At 35.4% G+C, this 16,664-nt stretch overlaps 1 protein-coding gene across 1 annotated transcript in view; it reads right to left on the bottom strand.

Annotated features, from left to right (window-relative positions):
• DTX3L (deltex E3 ubiquitin ligase 3L) overlaps positions 1 to 16,664 on the bottom strand; it is a 727,283-nt gene that overhangs the window by 501,516 nt on the left and 209,103 nt on the right. The window lies entirely within an intron of this gene.

The following is a 16,664-nucleotide window of genomic DNA, read 5'->3' as shown; positions in this document are numbered from 1 at the left end:
AATTTAAAAAATTTTTTTTTTTTTTTTTTTTAAAAACCCCGGGAAAAATTTTTAAACCTTTTTTTTTTTTTTTTTTTTTAAAAAATTTTTTTTTTTTTTTTTTTTTTTTTTTTTAAAAAATTTTTTTTTTTTTTTTTTTTTTTTTTTCCCCTTTTTTTTTCCCCCCTTTTTTTTTTTTTTTTTTTTTTTTTTTTTTTTAAAAAACCCCCCCTTTTTTTTTTGGGGTTTTTTTTGGGTTTTTTCCCAAAAAAAAATTTTTCCCCCCCCTTTTTTGGGGGTTTTTTTTTTTTGGGGGCCCCCAAAACCTTTTTTGGTTTGGGGGTTTTCTTTTTTTTTTTTTTTTTTTTTTTTAAGGTTTTTTTTTTTTGGGTTTTTTTAAAAAAATTTTTTTAAAAAATTTTTGTTTTTTTTTTTTGGAAAAAAAAAATTTTTTTATTTGTTTTTTAAAAAAAAAAAAAAAATTTTTTTTCCCCCTCCCTTTTTTTTTTCCCCCCTTTAAAAAGGTTTTTTTTTTCCCTTGGGGTGGGGGTTTTTTTTTTGGGGGTTTTAAAAATTTTTTTTTTTGTTTCCCCCCCGGGAAACCCCCCTTTTCTTTTTTTTTTTTTTTTTTTTGTTTTTTTTAAAATTTTTTTTTTTTTTTTTCAAAAATTTTTTTTTATTTTGGTTTTTTTAAAAATTTTAAAAAAAAAAAATTTTTTTTTTTTAAAAAAAATTTTTTTTTTTTTTTTCCTTTTTTTAAATTTTTTTTTAAAATTTTTTTTTTTTTTTTTTTTAAAAAATGACTCTTTTTTTATTTTTTTTTTTTTTGGGGGTTTTTTTCCCATAAAAATATATAAATTTTTTTAAATAAATTTAATATAAAAAAAAAAAAAAAAAATTTTTTTTTGGGTTTTTTTTAATTTTTTTTTAAAAAAATTTTAATTTTTTATTTTTTTTTTTTTTTTTTATTTTTTTTTTAAAAAATTTTTTTAAATTCTTTTGTAAATTTTTTTTTTTTTAAAAAATTTTTTTTTTTTTTTAAAAAAAAATTTTATTTATTTTTTTTTTTTTGTTAAGTTTTTTTAATTTATTTTTTTTTTTTTTAAAAAAAATTTTTTTTTAAAAAAAATTTTTAAATTTTTTTAAAAGGAAAAAAATTTTTTTTAAAAATTTTAATTTTAAAACCCAAAAAATTTTTAAAAAAAAAAATTTTCCCTTTTTTTTTAAAAAAAAAATTTTTTAAATTTTTTTTTTTTTTTTTGGGGGAAAATTTTTTTTTTTTTTTTTTTTTTAAATTTTAACTTTTGATAAATTTTTTTTTTTTTTAAAAAATTAAAAAAAAAAATTTTTTTTTTAAAAAAAACCCTTTTTTTTTAAAAAAAGGGTTTGGGGGAAAAAAAAAAAAAATATTTTTTAAATTTTAAATTTTTTTTAAAAGAAAGTTTTTTTTAAAAAAATTTTAAAAACCCCCAAATTTTTTTTTAAAAAAAAAATTTTTTTTTTTTAAAAAAAAAATTTTTTTAAATTTTTAAAAATTTTAAAATTTTATTTTTTTGTTTTTTTAAAAAAAAATTTTTTTTTTTTAAAAAATTTTAAAAATTTTTTTTTTTTTTTAAAGGTTTTTTTTAAAAAAATTTTTTTAAAAAACCAAAAATTTTAAAAATTTTTTTTTTTAAAAAAAAAATTTTTTTAAAAAAAGTAAATACTTTTTTTTTTTTTAAAATTTAAAAAATTTTTAAAACCCCTTTTTTTTTTTAAATTTAAAAAAAAAAATTTTTTTAAAATTTAAAAAATTTAAAAAAAAATTTTTTTTTTTTTTAAAAGGGAAAAATTTTGGGTTTAATTTAAGGGAAGGAGGGAGGGGTTTTTTCCCCTAGTTTGTCGATTATTTGGTGCATTTTAAGGGTGCCCTCCTTTGTATAAGATGCCTAGTAACTATGAAGTGTTGTCGGTTTCTCAGTTATTTCCTGTTGCAATATTACCAGTTTACCAATTTTTTTCTTCAATGTCATGTAGGCAATTGATTCTTCAAGGACAGCAGGCACTGAATTTGTCGATGAAACATTGATATGTAAAGTTGTTTGCCAGTAGCAACCTCTTCGTTAGTTATAGGTTTCTTTAATGTGGAATTATTCTGATGATTTTACTTTTGCAGAGACTGTGCATATTGAGTGATATTGGATTGTAATGACAGAAGTCCGAGTGCACTTTTATGTTGAAATTTTATGAAATAGGTTGTTTTGTCATTATTCGTTCATATATCTTGTTTCATTGTTTATTAAAAGAATGTTTAAAACTACAAATTTAAAACACATTCTGACAAGTGGTGCTGTATTATACAAAGAATATAATCAGGAAGGTGAATCAAAGAACAAATGCATGTATGTAAGGCCCTATAAAATGTGTGCAAAGGAGCCTGTGGTTTAAAAATAGTCCAAAGGTAAACTTAATCCTCCAGTGGCAAGATACATTTTCTATGATTGTGGATTTTCATGCTGTTTCAATGAATGCGGGTTTCAAGGGCAGAGAAGTTTACAGCTCATGTAAGTCTGTTTTCATTGTGAGACTGTTTGTTTAGCAAATTGCTATCTGTGTTTATGCTATTTTATTTCAGTACCTGCAATATGCACACTGATAGGTTTGAACAGTGTTTATGGCAACTGGTGAGAAACAGCCAAGTAATGGAACACTGGAATGGTTAGGGGTACAGGGTTGCTGCAGGAGGGTCTGTTTGGTGTGACTGCGATCCATTGCCTAGGGCCCTATTTGACCATGATCTAGCTCTGGTATTTAAAGTAGGAATATGTACACAAAGGTAATTAACTCATTTGCACCTAGAGCCCTTAGCCAGTTTGTGTAACAGCTTAGCTAATAAGTGTGTTGAGGTATCTTTTCTTCTATGCCATTAAATAATTCTGAAACTGCTCCGGCTCTGCTTTATGTAAGCGAAACTGATCCAGCTCTGTTTTATGCACCTGGAGCTGCTCTGTCTCTGTTTTATGCACCTGGAACTGCTCCGGCTCTATTTTATGCAACTTAAACTGCTCTGGCTCTGTTTTATGCACCTGGAATTGTTCCGGCTCTATTTTATGCATCTGAAACTGCTCTGGCTCTGTTCTATGCACCTGGAACTGCTCCGGCTCTATTTTATGCATCTGAAAGTGGTGTGTGTGTGTGTGTGTGTATGTATGTATGTATGCATATATATATATATATATATATATATATATATATATATATATATATATACATATATATATATATATGTATATATATATATATATATATATAAGAAATCTCTGGGACACTGCAACCTCAGTCTTCTGGGATAAAACCTGGTAATCAGACACTAATGGTTGTACAGTGTGTCCGTCATTAGTGTCTTGATAAGCCTGATACCGATGCTTGGTACTTCAATGACTCTATAGTTATGAATGGTAAAGTTTTTAAAAATGCTTCAAATATGTACATAAAAGTCTTTCCCAACACAGGTACACTTCATGTGTAGTATTTTTTAGGGGCAGGACATTAAAATCAACAATATAATATTTGTGAAGCTTTTGATTCCAGAACTTTACGAGGTGGGAAAAATTGTACTTTTTAAAGGTTTGAACCTTGATTAAATTCCATAAAAGAGACCTCCTCTGGTGTGGCTGCATGGTCATCGCCCCTGGTGATCTAGCATGATCCAGTTTTTTCCTGATTCTTATAGACTGGATAATGTGGAAAAGTAGGGAAGATAAACCTGTATCTTCCAAGGACTCTTTGCCTGCACCAACCAAAAATCCTAGGATGAAAGAGTTCACAAGCTGTTCTATGGCTTCACTGACAGGTGTTTTGTAGCTTCCAGTCATAGTGGTAAAGCAAAGCTTACTAGACAAGATACTACATCATACATATATCTGAGACTGTACTTGGGAGGCATGTACCCTTTGTGAAAAGCTGTACAAACTCTGTAGTTGTTTATCAGTAAAAATGTAACAAAGGAGAAAAATGTGAAAAGCTTTACAAAGCTTGTAGCTGTTATTTCAGTAAAGATGCAGCAAAGATGTGAAAGATAATGAAAAAAGTGATGCAGCTAAACTTTGAAAAGTGTTAGTTCCTAAAAAAAGATAATTACCTTAACTGGTTTGGAACTTTCTGGTTATTTAAGCCACAGTGCTTTGGATGGTGTTTGGATTCAGAATTTTAAATTTGCAGGAAGTGGTATCACTGCCCAGTAGTGTGAACATTGTTTCTAGATGATTGTCACTGTTGAAGTGATACCTTTCTCCCATATGACAAAAAGGGGTTGTGGATGGATAGATGATATCATTTGAAGGTGAGCATCATTCAGTATAAAACAAGCACGCACGCACACACACACACACCACTAAAATAGGTGTTTTGTAGAAAGCAAGTGTGCTAGAACACCTCCTGGAGATTTTTTTCAGGTCACATGACTCTTCCCTAAAAGTTCAGTGGAGCAGGCTAGTTCATTGTGCTTTAGGATGGGGAGCATTAAACAAATCTTTTCATGAATTTAGATGAGAGCAGACAATAGTTGTTGCCTAGATCAGTTAACTAACATCTAGACATTTTGCCTGTCAGTAATTGTATCCTGAATATGCTAGACTGGACTGGCAAGTAGCAGTGGTAGAGTGTTACTATAAATGAGGGAAGGGATATTGTCATTTAAAGGGTATTGTGGCACTGAAAAGGTATTAACCCACTCCTGGAAATCATTGTGTATATCAATATAGTAGTCTAAAGCAAGACACAGTCACTGTTGGTACAATAGCACTAAAAAGCGTAGGCTGATAGTGAAGTGTGTGAAATCCTGTGAAGCCACTGACCACAGCCTAGATAGTATTCATTTGCCAAATGTTCTTAAGGTCAAGTACATGTAATTTTAGGTAGTAATACAGTTTGTTGGGTTGCTCTGACACTCTGCAGACCATTGTTTGAAGATAATGAGGGTGTATGTGAAGCTGCAGCAGGGGATGGGATGGTCTCTTCCTTGATCTGGTGTACTGATGGATGATGCACTCCTTCCCTGCCTTCATTTCTAGAAATGTCTTTGAACAACTTCTTACCAGCCAGTGTTCCAACTCAGTACAGATGAAACTGTAAAATAGCCTGCAGGTGTCAGTGTAAACAGGTGGGTCTACTTCATACATGATTTTGCCTTCAGGATCACAGCCCTTAATCTGTTACCTTCTACACTGATGGTGTGTCATCAAACCTGGTAACATCGGTGTTGATGCTGTCAGTGCAAGACATTTCAGCTGTTCCAGCAGATGGAGTAAGGCTTTCAGGACCAGGATTGTAACTGATCTTGTCAGCATAGCCCATTGTTTAACATGTAGCATTTTCCATTGTGTTACCTTCCATTATATTACTATTCTATCAGTTTGTACCATTGATCTCATAGTCTGTGTGACAGTTATATTGTACTTTGGTAGCAATTTTAGCTGTTTTATATTTGTCTATAGTGTGATATTCTCTGCTGTTAAGATAGCTTTCCATTTTCAGTTTTTATTTAGTGTTGTGTGATAACTTGAGAATTGTAGTCATATGTTTGCCATTTCCTACTCCCGTGTGGCTTAACTGGGCACTCAGTTATATTATGCAAGAATAGCCATGTGGTGATCTTGGTTCTATTTTAAGAATATGGAGGCTGGCTCCCCGGTTTTTAGATTGTAGTTGAATACAACGCTTGAGTCCACATATACTTTTGGGGGGCAAAGGAACTGAAATTGAATTATGTATTAAATTATGTATACTTAACAAGCACAGGAGGATTTTTTAAATGTTGTAAATCTGATTGCATGGCTTAAACCTCTATAGCTATTACATTTCATTGTGTTGCATGATACAGTACTTGAGTCAGTGTGGTAGTTAAGAACTGCCCTTCCAGTGGCACATGTTGAAAGGTAATCTTATGTCAAATTGTAACTGAGATGCATGATAAATAGAACTGAATCCAAAGTATAAAGAAATATATTTTCATCATACTGATCAGCTTAGATGGACTTTAGTATGCTGCAAGGAAGTGTTCCACCTTTGCCACTTTGTTCCACATTGGCAGGTACGGTTGACAACTATGGAGGGTTTTTGTCTCTTATTCTTAGGAAAGCAATTTCCATGGACTGCCTTTCTGCTGAAATACCACTGTATTGTTTAATGAAGTCGTGTTCCAACCTAACCAGATATGCTGATAAGTTTGGTAGAGGTGATGGACAGCTATTGGCATATGTAAAAGGTGAACATACATGTCCAAACTCTAAAACTGTTGTGGTCAACCATTAGTAAACCTCTTTGCTGCCCCTTATTCTGTCTGACAGAACAGACTGCTGTCAAACTCATGCATTGTAAACTACATTTATGCTATATATTTGATTAAGGTCAGTAAGTGCCCAGTGTCTGTTGTACATGTTGGTCAGTGATGTGCTGGTGTACTGTGGCTGGTGTGTAAAGCATGCCCCCCTTGTTACACTATGACAAAGCATTCACCGATTTTCATGCATTTAAAAAATTGAAAGAAATGACTGGAGTGGCTTTTGTGGGCGTGTCCTACATATGGGCGTGGCTCAAGTAGGGGTGTTACTTGAGAATGGTGTGGGTGGGGCTTAAGGGGCACCACAGCACTACTTCACCTAGGGCGCCACTTCAGCTAAGGCCAGCCCTGCTTAAAAGTACTCAATTTTATTTATTCTGCTGCATTTATTACTGCTTGGTTGCAGTCTGACTGAATTGTGACTGTTATTCTAAGTCTTTTCGTTTAAGCACTTGGGCTTCATACAGGCTGTTTTACATTAAGAAAGTTTGTGGTCTGCACTGTTGTGGCAGGACAGGTAGCTTACATCCTTCTAAGCTAGGAATTGCTGATTGAAGGCCCAGTGTCTGCTATTCTAAAAGTGTGTTAGTTCTGGCTTAAGCACTTGGGCTTCAGGCCAGTTATTCTACATTAAGAAGGTTTGTGGTCTGCACTCTTGTGGGAGGAGAGGCTGGATTCTGCCCTTCTGAGCTGGGAATTTCTGGTCACAGGTATATTGTGACTGATTATTTGATATGTTCCTTTCTGAAATTGGTGCACCTTGTTGCTGTAGCATAGACCAGATTCAGGCCTGCTAAATGCTTTGTTTGTATAACTTGAGGCACTGATCCCGGCCATCTTTTTTTGTAACCGGATGAAGAACGTCTGATGAAGTGGAATACCGTGAAAGCGCTCACGTTCTTGCATTAAAACTGTGTTTTATCTTTACAAGACATCGTTTTTTGACCTTGGGAATCAGTGGTTTTTATATCACATCTACGACTTGAAATTTCGTTATTTCATTGTTTCACTGGGACAGCACACTATCCTTCCATTTCGGGTTCTGTTTTTTGATATATATATATATATATATATATATATATATATATATATATACACACACACTCGTTTTCCCCCTTTCTAAGCGGGAGAAATGACCCCCCAACCGCTTCCAGAAGAAAGCAGTTGGGCCGCTCTTCAGGAGCACTGGTAGAACTGGCCAAAGAAAGAATCTCTGGAACCCTGGTTACATAGACCTCCTCTGCCCTGAAAGGGACGTCTTCCATATGAGCTTCCCTCTCTGCCTCTAGGGGAAAACTCGGCTCATATGTCATGGAGAGAACCCTGAGACTTTTTGTGCCACATCTTCCCACTCTTCTGGTTTCTGAAGAAAGCCCATTGAGGGGAAGAATAGCGGACACCCACGGCAGAAAGGGTCTTACCGTCCTGTTCACACCTAGCCAGTGTGCCTTTAACCTTGGGTCCAAACAACAAAGAGGCTTCAATGGGAGCATTCAGAAAGGAAGCCTTGAAAGGTTCTGCGAAATCACACAATAGCATCCAGGCATGCCGTCTCATGACTATGCCTGCACCTGCTGCTCTAGCTGCTCCTTCTGATGCGTGACAAATCAGACGCATGGAGGAGTTACAAATCGATTCAAGTGTGGCTAACTGTAAGGCCACTTTGTCCAGGACCTCATCAGACACAGTTCCGGTCAAGGTTTCAGAGAGCTCAGAAATTAAATCTCTTTGAAGCCTGGTAAAATGTGCCATATAATTCAGGGACCTGACTGCAAAGTTGCTGATGCAAAGGTATGCTTCCCTAATCTGTCCAGCGCTCGGGACACTTTGTTGGGTAGGTGGACAGTCTGGCTTTCCTCTGCCAGATTCTTCTTTGTTGCGGCCACCACCACCAAGGCATCTACAAGGAAGACCTTTGGACCAGTTAGGGTCACTATCTGGAGGGGACAGGATTTTATCTGGCCTGTGGGGAATGGCGTCAATGGCGTCATGAGCCTTCCAAGCACGCTGTATGACAAGCTGGACAATTTCGTCAGCAAGTGGAGTAACCCAAGAGGTAGGGGGCCGGGCAAGAAAGGCCTGCAGGAACACAGACTCTTCAGAGGTTGGGTTAGAGGGCAGCCAATCACCTCTCTGCTTAAATATTTTGAGGATATCTCCAAAAAATACCTCAGAGGGTGACTGAGAGGACCCTTCCCCATCATCAAAGTCTGTGTCTTCCGTGAGGGACTCTTCTTGGGAGTCCACGTGCTTCCTCTTACACAAACTCTTGCGATGAACTTCCTCAGGGGGAGAATCTGGAGAAGACAGCACAAGAGGAACCTCCAGTGGGAGTGTGTCCTGAGGCCCTTGTACCCCATGTCCGCCAGAGGTGTCTTGTGTAAATTGCAGTCGAGAGGAGGACGGGGGCACTGACAGCACAGGATCGCCAACAGATGCGAGAGTGAGCCTTCTCCATGAGTTGGAAGGCTAGTCCACCTGATGAGGTCACACCCCACTCAAGCAAATCAGTCTGCCAACTCGAAGTCCCTGGATGGCTGTGAAAAACAGGAGTACGTACATCACAGCTAGCATCCAGAGCAGTAACTGGAGTGACAAGTCTCTCCTGCCACAAAGGCGACTGCAACTCCTTAATGAGGTCCATGAAAGGAGCCTAAGTGAGGGAAGTCTGTGCTACAGCAGGGGGCTTCAAAGGCAATGAAGGAGGAGAATAAGTAGGAGTCCTTGGAGAAGGGTGATCACACCTCCAAAGGAAGAGTAGTTCCTGGAGGGTTGGATACCTCTGGCCAAAAGCAATTGATCCACAAGGCGCACCACATCATGTTCCGGGAGGCTTCTAGTGGATCTCACAGACACTGCTGAAAGAGAGTCAGGTCTATTCAAGAATGCAGGAAACTCGGTGCCCACACATGGGTCTTTAGACAGTGCTAAAATAGGCATCTGCACCAAAAACAACGGAGCCGTAAAGGCTTGTACTACCGGTGTCTGCACCAAGGAGCTCATCGGTGCCGAAGTTAAGGTCTGCAGTGACGAGGTCAGTGCCAAAGTGGTAGTTGGCACTATTGTAGGTGTCGAAATAGTGTGTGCGGAAAACAAGGTAGTCGGTGCCGTGAAAACAGTCAGAGTCGAAGCAGTAGCTGGCGTTGGAACAGTCATCAATGCCGGAAAAGATCTGCAACAAGGAAAAGGTCGGTGCCGATAAATAAGTCTGAACTGAGGGGCCCCTCGGTTCCGCTGACTTATAGGGCACAAAACTTGGTGCCAAAGATCTAGGCGGCAAAAGCCTCGAGGCTGAGGAAGTCAAATCCGAACTAGAAAGTTTGGCCTTCTTAGGTCTCGGTTCCTGGTTGTCCCCAGCAGGAGATGACAGGAGATACTTGGCCTTCTTGTGTTCATCTCTTTTCTTATGGGAACTAGGAGGGGTTGAAGCCTCCGCCCCAGAAATAGCCTCTGAAAAGGAAGATTTAAGTAGTCCCTTTAAAATCAGCTTATTTTTCCTTTCCACCAAAGTCCTTTTAGAGAAATTAGCACAAATCCCGAAGGTGGGTCAACAATCAAGTGAGGAAATTTTATACCAAGACTGCCCTTTGTACTACTAATGGACAGAGGTCCCTTCAATTATCTATGTAGCTTCATGGCTAGTAAAATTATTGACCAGTTTAATCTTTTTTTAGCATTAGAACAAAAAGGGAATGTAAAGTTACACAGAGACCAGTAAAATGCCTTTTACATAATGCTAGAAGTTTAGGAAATCATTTCACTGAATTAAGCTGTTTAATAGCTGCAGAACAATACAAAATCACAGCGATAACAGAGGCCTGGGATTCTTGTCTTTTTCACTTAAGCATTCATATTTAACAAAATCTTTTAAGTATTGGTTCAAGAGGTGGTGCGGTAGTTCTACAGGTACCTGGCTTCTACATCAGATATGGCCTATATATGACATGATACTATGCATAGAACAATGCCTGTTTTGGATTCCACTTGCACAACAAGGCAGGTATATATAACCAAATATGGATTGTACAATATATATGGACCCAATATTTTCGCATAAGAGTATTTACATGTTTAGATGGCAATGGGAATTGTAAAGGTGAATTATTGCTGGGGAGTCAATATGCATATGGAATGACTCAATTGGTAAAATTCAATACCACGGAAAAAATATCTTGGACTTTTTATTGAGTGATGACTAAAGTTCAATCGATAAAGATACGCCCACCATTAGGGTCATCAGATCATAACTCTCTCACATTTGTTACTGATAATTCATTAACTGGAACTACGCATTTAAAAACATATTAATATGGAAAGTTATATTTAAAAAGTTCTGCTAAGCATTATGTGAGATGTGATTTGATGACTATAGTTGGTAGATCAGACAGTTACTATAGATACAGTGTTTTGGAGAAGCTGCTTGGGAGGGAGTTACTACTGTAGTAAAACAAAAGAGAAAATTCCACTTTCCCATTTTGGTGGAACAAAAAAATTTGAGATTGTACAGGAGGAAAAAACAGAGCTTAAAAACATTAGTAAGGTTCCATTCAAATATGAATAAAAAGAAATTCAATGCATCATATAAGAACATGAAAAAGGGAATTAACTGTAAAATACATTTTGAGAATGATTTAAATAGTAACTCCAAATAAAAAGGCTTTTATAGATAAATATATAAATGAAATTAGTAACAATACTTTCTCTTTATGAATGTTGTTAATTAATGGTCAGGCAATTACTGAGCCTAGTAAAACTGCTAATGAATTTAAGTTATCCTTCTCAAACATTTGTTGAGATAGTATAGATAAGAAAGATGTCTATAGCTATTATGTAACAGGGTCATGCCCACTGATAACAAGAATGAATTTGACCAGAGCAGTTGCCAAGTTTAAAGATTGTACCTCTATGGGCCCTCATCTGATCCCAAGTCAGTTGATGATTTCTGAAAAAACTATTTTACCTACCTTAGGTTTAATATTTAATAACCTGTTAGAAATCAGGAACTGTACCAAAAGACTGGAAACTGTCCTGTACAACTCTAGTTCGTAAAGTAGCTCAAAGGATCAGATGGGTAACTTTAGACCCATCAGTTTAACTTCCTTATTGGGAACATGTTTTGAGAGATGCCTATTAGATCTTACTGAGAAATCAGAAGGAAGCATAGACATTCTTATTATTAATCAACACAGTTTAATAAAAGGGTGATCTACTCTTGGTAACTTGATTAGCTTTTATTAACAGATAACCATGGCCTTGGATCTGAGCATATATCCTGGAGTTATTTTTTTGGATCTTGCAAAAGCTTTTGAGAGTACACGGTTATTATTAAATGTTTTACAGGAACATAAAGTTAATATATACATCATAAACCAAAGGCAAAAAACACAGCCTCTATAGGACCGGACAGCATCCCAGGCTGCTTAATAAATGGTCAAAACAAGAGTTAGCAGAAGTGCTTAGAATGCTCTTCAATCTCAGTCTAAGCACTGGCTTTGCCCCAGCTGAGTGAACAGCAGCAACCATAATCCCCTTGCACAAAGACGGTACCTCACAGACACCAGGAACTATAGACCCATAAGCCTAACTAGCCTTATCTGCAAGGCCATGGACAGAATCATCTAAAACCTTATCAACAAGGATAAAGGTGACCTTTAAACTCTTGACCCAATCCAGTTTGGCTTTGGTAAGGGCAGATCTTGCCTACTAAACCTGGTGGACTTTAATAATGTCACCAAGACCCTAGATGAAGGCAAAACAATTCACACTGCCTATCTCGACCTAGCCAAGGCCTTTGACACAATCCCTCACTCAGGCATCACTGAGAAACTCGCTCAACTGGGCATTAACCCCTATGTCACTAGATGAGTTGCCAACTGTTGCCAACTGGCTCAGAAACAGAACACTTACAGTCAAAATTGGGGATGCCAACTCAACTAGCAGACCTGTTACCAATGGTGTTCCATGGGGATCTGTGCTAGGCCTCCTACGGTTTAGTATGTATTTTTCAGAAGTCCAGGCGAAAATAGATGGGCCTATGGTTTACCAACTTTGCTGATGACTGCAAACTGGGTGCAGTCATTGAATCCCTCAAAGATGTCAATATACTACAAAATGGGCTTACACAGACAAATGATTGGTGTCAAAGCCACAGACTTAAATATAATTGTAAAAAATGCATTATCATCCTCTTTGTCAAAAGAGAAACCCCTGCTAATTACAGCATTAATAATACCCCTAGATTCAAACCCCGTGGTGAGAGATTTAGGAACGCAAGTTTACAGCAGCTTTAACTTTGATCATCAGGTGTCCACAGTGGTAAGGAAGGCCTTCTATATTGCACACCTCATAAGCAAGGGGTTATAGCATGCAAAGCTAAGGAGGTTATAACTCCCTGTACCCGGCTGTCATCAGACCAGTAATAGAGCACAATGTTCCCTTCAATATGTACCTCACCAGACAACTGCAGAGACCTCAGATGTTTCTCAGTAAGAAAATTCAAGGCCTACAACACATGACCTACACAGACAGACTGAAGGCCCTATCACTTTACTCAGTGTCATATAGACTGCTTAGAGGAGACTTGTGCCTGGCCTACAGAGCAGTCTCAAACCCTGCTTTGATGAAGCTGCTGCACATTCAAAAATCCAATGGGACAAGAGTCACTCTCTCTAGGGATCTTAACCTAGCCTGCAATATTTCACGCTCTCTAAGGATCATAACCTAGCCTGCGATATTAACAGAACATGCTGGAGAGACAGATATGTCTCCCAGAGGTTGCCATTACCCTGGAACAAACTCTCAATTCATAAAATGTAGCTCCTCGATGACTCTAAGCATAACCTGGACAATTGGATGGGAAACCATACATTTACACTGGGGGGTTTCACCCATGTCCCTCTTAGACAGGGGGCAGCCAGTGGTGATCTTAGATTTGCGAGCAAACACATACTACATATTTTGATCCTAAGGGAACAAGGGTATAACATGGCTAGGCTTGTAGAGGCCATACGGTGAACAACCTAGTAACTTTCCATGATCCTAAGATAAGGTAAATTGGTAATTGGTTACATGGAAGGCAACAATACAACAATCTTATTCCACTGGTAAAAGCTGGAGTATCTCAGGGTTCTGTCTTTGGACCAGTCTTGTTTAATATGGTGCTTGCTACATTATCCAAGAACAATAAATTTTGGGTTTATAAATATGCTGATTACGTCAAGACTAGCTTCCCAACTCAAAAATAATAAATAATAATTTACAGTCTCTAAGTTATTTGGCACTGGAAGCAGGTTTAACATTTAGTCTAAACAAGTGTAAGATAATGTATTTTTCAAATAGATACCCAAAGATTCCTATACATTTGGTGTCTTCCCAATTAAATTAGGTACAGGAATATAAAAGACTTGAGTATACTTATTACATCTAAGCTGTCCTTTAATTCACATGTAGATCAAATTTCTATAAAGGCAACTAAGTATATGCAGTACCTGTTAATGAAATTTTCTGCTAGGGATGAACATGTATTGACTTTGGTATTTAAAACTTATACAAGACCATTAATTGGAGTACAATAACACTTTTTGTATTTATACTTGTGTCACTGAAAAAACTTGAAGACCAAAGGAGATTTACAAGAATAGAGAAATATAGATTTATGGATTATGGCCTTCGGTGTAAGTTGTTAAATTTGTATAGTCTCTGTTAATAGATATATACGTGGAAATTTGTTATTAGCATATAAAATCTTTCATGACCCTATACAACAAATTACGTATAGCATCAAGGTTAACAGATATATTAATATTCAAACATAAAATTATAATGTTTGTATTAAAAAAGGGAAATCTGAAAATCAAAGAGCAATTTATTGGTATTAAAATTACAAGATTTTACGTAAGCTTACAGGAAGATTGTTCTAATTTAAAAAGTTTTGGTAGTTTTAAAAGGAACTTGTATATTAGGGCAGGTGACAAGGTTTACATGCCATACACTGTGGACTCTGTGTTCTTTGATGGCTGAAAGACCTAAACACTATATCTGAACATATGTATGATCCCAGTTATTTTCAATAATGTTAATATACTGTTATTGACCATGGGATTGCCAGGCCCCATCTAACACCAAATGAAGTTAGTTAATTTGAGCACAAAGAGAAATTGACTATGATTAAAATGGCCTGCAATGGCAGCTAGCCTAGTGTTTAACTATGAATAAAGATACATTTTTTAAATCTTAAATGAATGGATGAAGAAAGGCATAATGGCAAAAGATATATGTGCTGGAGTGATAAAATTTATATGAGAAAGGATGAAAGAGAAGATATAAAATGTGGGGACCTATAACACTTGGGAATATTGACTAAATATTTATGAAAATACTACAAAAATGATGGAGAAACTATTTGATGAGGTAGTAGGAGAATGGATCTGTGGCATAAAAGGAAGAGAGATGAAAGAAATATTATTTATACTGAAATAAGCAGTAGAAATGATATTGAAAGAAAATAAAAAAGTAATACCGAAAGCATGTGACATAACTAAAGCATGTGATAAAGTGAGCCACACAGCAATGTGGCAGATTTTAGAGGCATATGGTATAGGAGGAAAACATTAATTTAATACAGAAATTTTATGAAAATTCATTAGTACAAGTTATGATAAATAGATGGATGGGAAAAAATAAGTATTAAGAGAGGAATAAAACAGGGATATCCAATGAATATATTGCTTATTTCTGTTAGCAATAAATGAATGAAGTAGTGCAACTATGTATGTATAAAATGAGGAAGGCAAAATGGGGGAAATGGAAGGAAACATATTACCAATATGTATAGCATATACAGATGATTTAACAACAAACAAGATATGGATATGTGAGGATTTGGTAAGGATAATAAGGATCGAACAGTTGTTAAAAAAAAAAAAAAAGCTGGTCTCCATTTAAACAAAATGAAATGTAAGGGACTTGGTGAGATAAAAACAAATGGAATATATTCAACAAGAAAAGCAATAAAGCCTTTTGAAGTAACATTTGGCGTGTATGAAAAGTGTACAAAACAAAAAATATTGCCCAATAAAAAACATCACCAGTGAAGGAGAAACTTTTACTCTATTAAGCTCTTTCATTCGAAACAGGACTTCATCAAAATAAACTTAAACATTCACAATATTTAAACCACAGCCAACCAATGATATTCAACATTAAAATGATGAAAGTAATTTCATGTTTTCCTTTGTACTGTCAATTTAAAAAAATAAAGTGACAGTTACATAAAAATATCATAGCAACTATTTAACATAACATTAAATGTTTTTTAAAATATAAAATTGACAGTTTCATTTAGCCGTGGAAATCTGTAAGCCTGCAACCTAATTTGCTACCAGGTTTCTTGCTTTTCAAGAGTGTTCTTATAATCGCCTCCACTATAATCTAAGGCAACTTTGTCTAAAACTGTAAAATAAAATTTCTTAAAAACATTACAAACCTAGGTATGCTTAAATAAAGCATTACTTTCATCTTTCTGTTTTAATAGAATATAAATGTTCTTTAATTCTCTGAGACAACTTACAAGTAATGATGCCCACATAAAAAGTTTCACAAGAGGAACAAATAGCAATATATGCATGTCCTACAATTACAATTAAAATTCTTTTTGATCATGATAGACCTACCTAGATGTGACAAACAAATATTAGGTCCTTCCATTATGAATCTACAAGCACTACAGCATCCACATTTATATATACCCTTAGGTTTGTTTCTATATATTGCAGGCACCTTGGTATTTCTAAATTCCAGACATTGTTTAAAACTTCGGATTTCTTATAAACAAAACTAGGAACAGAATTAATAATGGAATGCAAGTCAGGATTACCCTTGAGAACCTTCCAATGACGTTTTTGATACCAAAATTGTCAACCATCATTCATGATACTAATTATAAAAATAGTTTGGTGTTAATAGCATTGCAAGATTTTTTTAACAAAACCTGCTAGATTTTTTTAACAAAACCTGCTAACAGAATAGGGGAAAAAATCATTTCTCTTTTGTATTACTTCACTCACAGAAGACTTCAATCTGGCATGCTTATATCCACTCATAACATATCAGTTAACTCAATAACACCATCTAAAAATATCATCAGTGGTTAACCTAGATAGGCTGATCATTTGTCTGTGAAGTATATTATTTTTAATAAAATTGGGGTGAGCAATGGTATAATATAAATAACTGCTTGAAAAACATGTTTTTCTAAATATCTTCCCTGAAAAACTATCATTGACAGAATATAACTAAGACATCCAAACACAACACACTACGACTCATTTTCCCTATTGTGAAACTTAAAAAATCATTACTATTGACT

Source organism: Protopterus annectens, chromosome 6.part0 (genome assembly GCF_019279795.1).
Source record: "Protopterus annectens isolate FY-2018-M chromosome 6.part0, PAN1.0, whole genome shotgun sequence".
In the NCBI taxonomy this organism is placed as follows: Eukaryota; Metazoa; Chordata; order Ceratodontiformes; family Protopteridae; genus Protopterus; species Protopterus annectens.
The sequence above is the reverse complement of the archived record's forward strand: the minus strand, read 5'-3'. Positions and strand labels throughout refer to the sequence as shown.